At 29.8% G+C, this 9,547-nt stretch overlaps 1 long non-coding RNA gene across 1 annotated transcript; it reads right to left on the reverse strand.

Annotated features, from left to right (window-relative positions):
* Positions 1-4,443: 4,443 nt before the first annotated feature.
* LOC106690207 (uncharacterized) lies at positions 4,444-5,703 on the reverse strand. The gene is made up of 2 exons (XR_001344555.2): positions 5,505-5,703; positions 4,444-4,905 (listed from the first exon to the last, which is right to left on the reverse strand). It is a non-coding gene; the product is annotated as an uncharacterized lncRNA (long non-coding RNA).
* Positions 5,704-9,547: the final 3,844 nt, after the last annotated feature.

Raw genomic sequence — 9,547 nt, forward strand, 5'->3', positions numbered from 1 at the left:
TTTTTTCAGTGCATCGACACTATTCCAAATTTTAAATTTTGTTTTCAGTGTAGACACTTTACTTCTCACCAAGTTACAGTATTCTTTGATAGAGTTGGGCAAAAATTAGCTATAGTTGAAACTAATAGCAAAAATTGTCATGGATACGACCCTTATTTATGAATGAACCATTGATAAATATATATCTTATCCATTACAATTTTAACTATTAGTTTCAACTATAACTAATTCTTGCCTATCTCTGCTCTTTGACAGAATTCGATAGTCTAGGAGAGTAGCCAATATGGATAATTTATCGTTTTAAACTTCTACAAAGCTATAATCTTAATAAAATCACTAGTATTGTATTATTTTTCTTTTTTCCTTTTTGTTTTTAGTTTATTTACTAATCATTATTTGAAATTCAACTGAAACTGAGATGCGCTACTTTATAAAACATATTGTTGAAATAAACTATCCTCAATTTAACGCGTATGAGAGGAGAGATAATTTTGTCTGATAATGGATTTTTATAGTTTTGCCACAATTATACTCATCAGGGAAAATTATAATATAAATTTTTTAAAAAAATGAACTTACTGTAAACTTATGATTATAAGTTTATATACTTATTCAGAAAACCACATAAGGATAAGCTGTCAAAAATACTTTGGAGGACTATATGGAAGCAGGTGAAATTCATTTTCTGGTATGAAAATTAAGTAATGGACATGGACTGAAAGCAATCAAAAGCTAGTATAGCAAAATTCAATATACAATACATACATTAATGAGTAACCACCTGGTGCTGCATTATAAAGGGTCCCCATTAAGGCGGCTCGACAAATAGACACCTTCTGTTTGCCAACCTTATCCCCTTCTCCGTGTATTAATTATTCCAAACCGTCATTTAATATTGTAATTTCAATCCGAATCCAGAAACAGGACGGAATTACTCTACATAGATTATAATAATTTAAATATCTAAGTACCGACAGCTTCCTAGGTCATATTTATTAATTACATTCTATATCCATAAAAATGAATAACATTGAAAATTAAGGTATGTTTCGTTGCATTAGAAAATTGAAACTTCCTAAATCGTTGACTAGGACTGACTAATTCTTGAAAAATAACGTTATCACTGAATGATCATGACGATATAGCGAATCAGTTACGCAATTAGTGCACAATAAAAAAATCCGTCGTCTTTCACTTTAAAAAAAACTAAACTTAAAATAAACTTCGTTTATTGTAGAACGGATCTAAGAAAATTTTTAATAGCGATAGAAAAAGTATGTTGATTTAATAATGGCTTCTAAATTCAATGTACTAAGCATACTGAATCTATTGCTAAAGATAGCAGTGTAAAAGGCAATATAATAATGGCATTTGAAATTAATTTACTTTTTACTTTCTGATTTTTATTTGCTTCTGTTTTTTTTTTGTTTTTGTTTTTTTTCTGTAAAGTTTTATTTTCCTAGTTAATGATATTTTGACAATTTCTGTTTTTGTTTTTTTTGTTTTTTTTTACTTCGGGAATTAATTAGTCTTCTTATTTCAAATTTTGATTGTATTAATTTTTTGTAAAAGTTCTAAAATATAGCCAGTTTTGAATAATAAATCACTGAATAAAATGCAATTAAAAAATCCATCAAGAAAACCTGATATAATGGCCACGAGAATATAAAAATGCAAGACTAATAGCTGCTGGTATTGAAAAAATCATAATAGATAATAAAAAAAAAAAATCAATAAGAAAGAAAAGAAAATTGGGCTCCATTTCCAAACTTCAACAAAAAACTTAATAAACTTAACAGTAACTATTTTTCAATAGGCTTCTGAAGATTGATGACTGTCCAAAACGTAGATATGGCTATTTTGTTGAAGTAAATTTAATAAAATAAAGAATTTGAAGTAAGTATGCCAATTAAGTCCCAAAATAGGAAAAAACACAACTGAGAATTACTTAATTACCTTTGAATAATAAACAACTCCATATTTTGATAGATTTCATAGCTAACCAACTTGTGACTACCAAAAATCAAGTTAATGAACTTAAGAGATTTAAAATAATGGATTAGATGCTGTAATGTGTTTTAACAACAAAATTTTAAAAGGTATGAATTTCAATCTGTATGTAAATTAGAAACTTGAAGGCGTGACTAGTTTTAAGAAAACTATTAAGAAGAGGAGTACATAATTATGAATTATGTACTTATTAAGGAGTACAATATTATCTAAGATAGGTAATATTAATCGTTGTTACCTTGAATAGAAAAAAAATGAATTCTGCTACTGTTAATAAAATTCGTAAATAATAACTTTTTGCATAGAATGTCCCCTAGTTGTATAAGATAACAAAGTAGAAACAATTCTGCTCGCAGATGTTGAGAACTTCTTTCTTGACTACTTACCCGCAAATATTCTGAGTAAAAGTACCGTAAAAGCAGGCTACTTGAGCTTTGGAAGCTAACTTAAACCTAATTTAAAAAAAAAAAAAACGGTTTGTGGGTCCCTGCTTACTCTCAACTTAACATGTAAAGACGTAGTTCAGTGCCTTACCAGTGAAGTACTAAGCTATTTAGTTATAATTAAGCACAGAGTACACAGAGAACCAAAAATCTTTTAGTTATTTAATATTATTAACAACTTCACAATTATTTAATTTATGTGTGTATATTACACATCATTATTTCTAGCATTATTTTGTGTTATCAGCGAAATAAAGGAGAAAATGAACTGTAAAAGAATCTTTTTTACATTGAGGAAAACCATAATATTGAAATATCTATATTCCATGTTACAACGTCTATACAACTGACATCCCAACCAATCCTAACAATATCCTCACCACGTATGCCGATGACGCGTGTGTGCTCGCAGTTAATGATAACCTTTTAATTGCGTCCCAAATTCTCCAGTCCTATATCACAGAACTCGAAAAATGGTGTAATTGAAGGATTAAAATAAATCCCATCTTTTCATAATCTTACTCTTACCCCAGTCGAATAGATTCGCTACCTTGGACAGCGTCTAGACAAACGACTAACTTCACACAAGACTGAAAAGACAGGAAACTGCACGTCGATTTCGACTAGCACAGCACTTACTAGGTAAACGGTCTAAACTTCCAATTCAGTACAAAATACTGATCTACATGACTGTACTAAGGCCAATCTGGACATACGGAGCTGAGCATTGGGGCTCCACTATACCTTCAAATTCCTCTCGTATCCACCCCTTACAATCCAAAATCCTTAAATGCTCCTTGTCTTTGTCAAAAATAAGATCATACATACAATCATATCTTAATGTTCCATATGTAACCGATCTAGCCCGATCAGATGTCATTCTTTTCATTATAAACTCCCTAACCACTCAGATCCACTAGTTTCTAACCTTGCTTCCTCTTACCTTGTTCCTCACAATCCTTAGAGGCGCTTAGAAGATAGCCACGAGACCTGCTGACATAAAAACATCATTAGAGTGCTACCAACCGGTAGTTTCTCTATCACTCCATTATAAAACATACATCAAATTGACTGAATGTATTATTATGTACAGTTGAAAATTTCAATAAAGGTATAAAAAAAAAAAAAATCCAGGTTTGGGTTCAGAAGAAAACAGCACATGAAGTGCCGATCTAGAGAATTTTGGTATGATTGCTTACACCCAATTATGAAGCATGGTGAAGTATCAATAATGATTTAGGATTGTTTCTCCGATTCTGGGGTAAGATACAGGGTCGGGGTTCGTTTCAGTATGATAATGAGCACACAGTCAAAAAGTAATTGAGTATGAAAAAGGAATTAAAAGAGTTGGGGCAGTGAAAATGTATGGACTAGCAACCATTAAGTGCTAACTCTTATCTTATAGAAAACCATCGGGGATCGCTTCGTTGAAAAAAAAAAAAAAAAATGAGAGAAAACTAATTTCTCTAGAAAGCCTGTGGGGAGTCTTAAGGAAGAATAGGAAAACTATTTCACATATAACGTATCTCACTTTAGACTTAGTCAACTCTTTAGTTGCTTATGTTAATAATGGTTCACCTACAAAAGGGACAGAGAAAGGCATACTACATTAACCATTAATTATGTTATATAGTTAAACAATATTTTTATAACTATAATATTTATATTTTTTTAATTACTTTCAATTAAATAATATATTTGTTTGACAAAACACTGGAATTATTCTTTATTTCCTAATTTAAGTAGTTTCAAAATTGATTTAGATTATTAAAAGACTTTTGCAACACAAAAAAATATATATGCATACCCACCCACTGCCTCAATTAATCTTCTCCCTTTTGGTTGATGACGAGCCATCGACTTAATAGCTAAGTCGGTGATGAAATTTACCCTCATAAATAAAATAACTTAGTTTTCGATTAAAATCCAATAATATTCAATAAATAATTAATTAATTAAGGAAGTGAGGTTTTCTTATTAAAACTAACCATGATAGATACATTTATAATTTATTTCTTTAGGAACATTATGCATTCATAAATTATGTGAAACAAATCACTTTCGTTATGCATTACATGTTTATATAACTTAGCATTGTATATAACATAAATGCCTCAACTGCATCCCTTTGAAAGACTTTAGCCTTTCGAGAATATTTTAATATTCCAGTCCTCTTGCGTTGTCTACATATACTTCTATTAAAGATGTGTAGCAATGTTGACTGTTGACTACTCATCACTCTTTATATCTTTACTACCAGATCGGCCTGGTGGGCCTTACATGGTTATTATAACAGTTTGTTATTTGTTTAACAAAATTCTTCAATTTTCAATGAATGAATCTTCACTGCGCAAACACATTAGAAATTCAGATATATCTGACATATAATGTTATTACTTTTTCGATTTCCTGGGACGTTTCTTTTTGTTGTCTTCCAAATTGAGTAAAACATCTGAAAAAAAAAATATTTATTACCTGTATATTTTTAAGAGTGATATAGAATTTATTTCAACAATTATGTGAAAAAAAATTCTTATATTAATTATAGCTTAATTTGCCAATTTAACTTAATAAAAAAATTGAGCTCAGAAGTGTGATTCAGTTTCAGTATACTTTCTATTGAATATTATAATTATATATAAACTGGATTGGATCTAAACTATTATTCAATCAGGTTCTAAATGACTCATATAATCTATAACATTGTTTGATTTCGAACAAGCGTTCAAATACAGCATAGAAAATATTTTATTTAATTATAGGCAGATTATTATTTTATTTTAATTTGATGTAAACTATTATAATCAATGAAAAAAATTTTGAGAATTGCATTTAAACCAGACTCATGCCTCTCATGGGAGAGGCTTTTAGTTCTATAAAGAATGTAAAGCTGTTATTATTATTGTTTGATTATTATTTTTTATTTTTTAGAACTGTCTAAGGGCTTTTATATGTATTATAATATGTCATTAGCTTCATATTGATTTTTTTTAATACATAATACAAATTTAAGAGTATAACAAATTTAAATTAAATAAAACTTCAACTCACCTTTGGCCTCAGTTGCAGCTAAGAGAAGAGTGACCGTAGCCTCGAAAATGAAATTGATATCCTTCATCTTGCTGTTCCTTTGAATACTAGACCGGTCTACATATAAAGATAAATTATATATACCCCGTGTTATCTGATACTGATTTACAAGTAAGATCCACTCGAAAGGACACTTGTGGATTTTACCGCAGGTTATCACATGTACTACCAGTTATTTGCTTGTTTTTTCTTAGAGCCTTTGGAGACTTAAAATTAGAGTGTTTTATCTTTGAAAGGAATGCATTTAAATCTATGTAATTTTGTTCAAACTTGCTACGGAGACAATGTTTATATTTTGAAAAAATACAATAAACAAAATTCAATACCGCTATGCTATGACCTTTTTTTACTTATAATAAAAAAAAAGAAAATCACAAGAAATTTTAATTAAGTGTTTATGAAAGAAAATATGATATCCAAAATGATATTTATATTAGTTTTTCACATTGATAGATTATTGAAAGTAAACCACAATGGTTCCCATTCATCCCTGTTCTGTTCCTCAAGGTATTATCCTCAGTCATCAAAACCAATCCTAACACTATCCTCACCACTTACACTGATGACTCACGTGTACTCGGAGTTAATAATAACCCTATAATTGCATCCCAAACTCTCCAATCCCAAATCGCAACCCTCGAAGAATGGTGCCGTAATTGGAGAATCAAAATAAAACCCATAAAGTCAGTTTTACCCTTCGCCGTAAACCTACTGACTGCGCTACAGTATCCTTTAATAATGTTGCTCTTACCCCTGTAGAACAGATACACTACCTTGGACTACATCTAAACAAACGACTAATCTGAAATCCTCATACTGAAAAGACAGATAACTTCGACTAAACGAACATAAAGACCTTAATGTTCCCTATGTAACCGATCAATCCTCATTATAAACTCCCTAGCCCCTCAAACCCCCTAGTTTCTAACCTTGCGTCCTCTTCTATTCCTGACAATCCTCCGTGGCGGATGAAAGAAGATGGTCACGAGACCTTCTAATGTAAATCATCATTAGAGTGCTACCAATGGATAGTTTCTCTACACGCCTGTAACACTCCATTTTAAGTAAGATCAAATTTACTGAATATATTATATAATATACAATTGTAAATTTCAATAAAGGAATTTTAAAAAAATTCTTACTGACTCATGAAACTTAGTCTTGATATATCTTAATCGACATAAAGCAAGGCTCTTTAAACTGTTATAAAACTTTTTTTTTTAGTGGCACTTGACAGTAAACAAACTTTTAATTTAAACACTATATTATATTTTTTTACAAATCGGTAATGATGTCGTAGTACTGAGACATTGATTTGGAAGTGAATGACCAACAAAACTAAATATTTTTTTAAATTATATCTTTAGGTAACCCTAGTGATTTAGTGAATCAGAAAATTAAAGATAACTTGAGAAAAAAAAATCATTGATATAAAAAGAAACTAGAATTAATGTATTATTGTAATTAATAAAAACTAAAAAGTCACTAATGTAACCATTCAAATTATTCTTAAATTGACCGTTTGCGCCTTTGAGCACCGCGACCATAAAACTATACGACAAAATCTGGTTTAAAAAAAAAAAAAAAAAACAATATTTGTGTGAGAACCAGCAACAGAATTTTACCTTGGAACATAAAATTCATCGTTTTAATTGTATGTGATCAAGGTATTAGGCATTAGTATGGAGGAGGTTGAAAATTGTGATATATATATTAATGCAAAAATGTCTATTTTCTTTATACGTTCAATAAGTACATAAATGAATAAATTAGTTAACTATAATTGATTAAGGTAAACATAAAGAACAGTTAACAGCTTAATGTATCAAAGCCAGATGTGAGGAGCCATTGTTTAGATATTTATATTGGAGATATGTTCTGTTCAGGATCGAATTCTATCAAAATCTGAGGATATCTTAGCCAGAAGTTGGATGGAAACTTCAAATGTGTTAATTAAAATCCACATTGAGCTCTAACTATTTAAATTGCAATGATATAAAGGATTTTCGTGGAATATTGTGTATCTTCAGTATTCATAGATATCAAACTTTTTTTTCAGAAGTCTAGTTATTTTTATTAATAATTGTTTTGCGTTTTTGTGAAATAATGCATTTAAAAAATCAGAAAATAGTAAAATAGCAGTTATCAGATAATTATTTCAGAAATATATTTCTTTATTGCAATGAATGCTTGTTGATTTGTTTCAAGTAGTTTCTTATTTCATGAAACAAATATTCAATGAACAATCAATACTTACATGATAATTATTTCGTGATACGACTCTTTAATTTATTTAATAAATACAGTATATATATATATCAACAATGCAATTATATCAAACTAGACAGTGCAGCGGTCTAGTTTGTTAACAGGGACGAAGCGTTCCGCAAGGCTACGTCATATCGGCTTTAGTTATCAAATACGGTGTTCTTATCAGTTAACCTGATATCGAATCTTGAAATATCAATAGAGAACTCTGGTTTTCACCTGAATGTTTTGTAATATATAGGAATTGATAGCAAAAAAAAAAATGTGCATATGTTCTATTCAGAAGTTTAGTTGGGTTATTTTTTGTATTCTATCCTTCACTCAAGGCTCTGTGAAACACCTATAGTTTATTTATATTTTCTATAAGCATAAGTAAATACAAATATTTAATTTTTGTCATTAATCATAGTGGCCTTACTGAGTTAACCACCAACATAACTGTTCCAGGGAAGGCGTGTTCAATACTACAGCACGTTCCCTGGAGTCCCCTGGCTCGGACCATACTCCAGATGAGATGGCCTGCAGGACGTGAGATGGGAATAAAACCAGGCCTCCTCATGGAAGGTGACGTCCGGATATTAAGGTGTTAGCTAAACAAACAGCCAGGTCTTCCATCTTCCAGTAATACCATCTGCCTCAGGCACTGAAAACTAACCATCTGAAGAAATATATAAATACTTTTGATCTATTATGTGTTTATCAGTCTTAAAAATTATCTGATGCTATTAATAGTACGCATGTTAAGAACTATTAGTAGCATTGGTAATAATAGCAAGTATTTTAGTTCCTAATTGGTATTGAATGTTAGTAAAATAATAAATATATCATATTCCAATTAACTAGCGCTTCTAAACAACAATAATTTTTATTTTAAACATTTTGTAATATAATAATTAAATACAGTTTGATGAATATTTTAATAAAATTCGTAGTCTCATTGTAATATTTTCAATATGTTGTAAAATATTTATGTTAATCTTATCTAGTTGAATGATGATAACCATCAAAATGGTTTTAAGTGGACAATTTTAACGATTGATCAAATATTTTCATCATAAAAATGTTTTAGAAATAATAAAATCAAATACTACCATTTAATTCATCAACTTTATTTTGATTTCAAAAAGGCTTATGATTGTACTGACGTGGTGGATTCATTGAACGGGGAATACTGAAAAAGTTAAAAGGGGGTCAAACAGGGATTTGTATAATAAGGCTAGAAAGTTTAGTAAAAAAGGCCAATTATTATTCCAAAGAATTATTTGAGGTTCATTCTGATTTAAAATAAGCCTATTTCGTTACAATATCTATTGAATTCAGCAATAAAATATGTTAGAATGCCTACCGAAAACGTTTCAATCCAGAATCTAAGCTTAACAAGATCGGTATTTAGGTATGCTAATGCTACATGCTACACCTAAGTGTAGATGAGAAACCTATGTGACGTGAAAATTATGAAATTATTTATATGCAACTACTTCGATGAAATCAAGTAAGAAAATTAGTCTTGAAATAAATACAAATAAGACGAAACATAGAAAACCACAATAACTACTCTATCATTAAATACTGTTTTTTTTGACATGCCAACATTTAACAGACTGAGAGGAAAAATTGCGCATGTGCCCGCTCAGTCAAACTTATATTTTTACAAATCTTTTATTGATGGATTATTTGTCATTTCCCACTCCCTTCTACGCCACTCTATGTTAAATATTATATTTTCTAAACTCTTT

Source organism: Halyomorpha halys, unplaced genomic scaffold (genome assembly GCF_000696795.3).
Source record: "Halyomorpha halys isolate HHAL.00 unplaced genomic scaffold, Hhal_1.1 Scaffold1612.1, whole genome shotgun sequence".
Classification (NCBI taxonomy): domain Eukaryota; kingdom Metazoa; phylum Arthropoda; class Insecta; order Hemiptera; family Pentatomidae; genus Halyomorpha; species Halyomorpha halys.